This window comes from Haliaeetus leucocephalus, unplaced genomic scaffold, assembly GCF_000737465.1.
Source record: "Haliaeetus leucocephalus isolate CR32 unplaced genomic scaffold, Haliaeetus_leucocephalus-4.0 Scaffold417, whole genome shotgun sequence".
Lineage (NCBI taxonomy): Eukaryota > Metazoa > Chordata > Aves > Accipitriformes > Accipitridae > Haliaeetus > Haliaeetus leucocephalus.
In genome coordinates, this window is record NW_010972853.1 from 4,074,191 (window position 1) to 4,076,247 (window position 2,057).

At 41.9% G+C, this 2,057-nt stretch overlaps 1 pseudogene; it reads right to left on the bottom strand.

Annotated features, from left to right (window-relative positions):
* Positions 1–551: 551 nt before the first annotated feature.
* On the bottom strand, positions 552–1,514 carry LOC104835983 (annotated as a pseudogene).
* Positions 1,515–2,057: the final 543 nt, after the last annotated feature.

The window sequence follows — 2,057 nt, forward strand, 5'->3', positions numbered from 1 at the left end:
TTCTCTAATTGAAGTGGTTCAGAGAATTGCTAATTAGCATTTTAAAAGCACTATAGTGTTCTGTCCATAACAAGTAAGCACTTCATGAGGTAAGTTTGCATATAGATCACATGGAAACATGATGCATAGTTTCTCACAGGTAAGTCACATGAAAGTAGTATACATGAGTGTATTGCTTCCCTAAAACCAGCTTATTCAGAGTACATGTTCTTTGAAGATGCTGTAAAGGAATTAAGAATTAAGAGACTGGGGTAAGAACAGAATTACATAAGAAAAGAAAACAGAATTAATCATGGAATCTCAGAATCATTTAGGTTGGAAGGGATGTCTTGAGATCATCTAGTCCAACCCTCTGCTCAAGCAGGGTCACCTAGAGCAGGTTGCCCAGGCCTGCATCCAGTAGGGTTTTGAATTTCTCCAAGGATGGTGGCTGAACAACCTCTCTAGGCAACCTGTGTCAGTGCTTGGTCACTCTCACAGTAGAAGAGCATTTTCTTACATTCAGGTGGAAGTACATACATTTTAATTTGTGCCTGTGATACTGTTAGCCTTTATTTTTTTGCTGCAAGGGTGCCTTGCTGGCTCATGTTCAACTTGCTGGCCACCAGGACCCCCTGGTCCTTTTCTGCAAAGCTACTTTCCAGCCAATTGGTCCCCAGCACGTCCTGGTGCCTGGGGTTGTTCCTCCCTGGGTGCAGGACTTTGTACGTCCCCTTGTGAACTTCATGAGGTTCCTGTCAGCCCATTTCCCCAGCCTGTAGAGGTCCCTCTGGATGGCAGCACGACACTCCCAGTTTTGTCTCATCAGTGGACTTGCTAAGGGTCCACTCTGTCCTATTGTCTGGGTCAATAATGAAGATGTTGAACAGTATTGGCTCCAGTATTGAGTCCTGGGATACACCACTAGTTTGTTGCCTAGTTCCAGCCACTAGTTTCAACAGGAATTAGTGCCACTGATCACAACCCTTGGGGCCTGGTCATTCAGCCAGTTTTTAATCTATCTGTGTCCACATATCTAACCCATACTTTGTCATCTTGTCTTTGATGATGTTATGGGAGAGAGTGTCAAAGGCTTTATTAAAGTAAAGGTAAACAACATACGCTGTTCTCACCTCATCCACCAAGCTAATCACCTCATTGTAGAAGGCAATAAGGTTGATCAAGCATGATTTTCCCTTTGTAAATGCATGCTGACTACTACTGATCACCTTCTTGTCCTTCATGTGTTTGAAAATGCTTCCCGGGAGGATTTTCTCCATCACCTTCCCAGGGACTGAGGTGAGAATGACTGGCCTATGGTTCCTTGGATCTTCCTTCTTGAACATAAGAGTGATATTTGCTCTCTTACAGTCTTCAGGAGCCTCTGCCAATTGCCGTGACCATTCAAAGATAATGAGTGGCCTCATAATGACAGTGGCCAGCTCCCACAGCACTTGTGTGTGCAACCTGTTGGGCCCCATGGATTGACGTACATCCAGTTTGTTTAAATGCCCCCTAACCTCGTCCTCCCTCATCAAGGGTATGTCTTCCTTGCTCTAGAGTTTCCCTCTGATCTCAGGAGCCTGGGATTCCTGAAGACAGGTTTTACAGTTAAAGACTGAGGTGAAGAAGGCATTGAGTACTTCGGTCTTCTCCATGTCATTTGTCACCAGTTCCCCTCCTCCATTCATCAGTTATTTAACTGATAATTTTCCATGGTTTTCCAAACTTGAATAGTCTTATCATAGTTCTTCTAAACAAAGAGCGAGCTCATAAGCGCATCAAATTTGAAAGATTAATTATAATAGTGATGTTCAAAAGTTTGGAATACAAACTTGGATCATATAAATCATGTCAATCTATTTTGATTATTTAAAGTTATTGCCTTCCTTTTCTGACTATGAAATGATTGTGTAGATTACAGTGTGGGTCAACAATAATGAAATTTTATGTTAAATTTATTAGTGTCTTAATATAACCAGTATAATTGAGTACTATACACACTTGTGGAGTAGCAGTCATGAGTTCTATTTTCCCCTCAGTGTTTTTTCTGTGGATTATCATCTCTGCAAAATTCA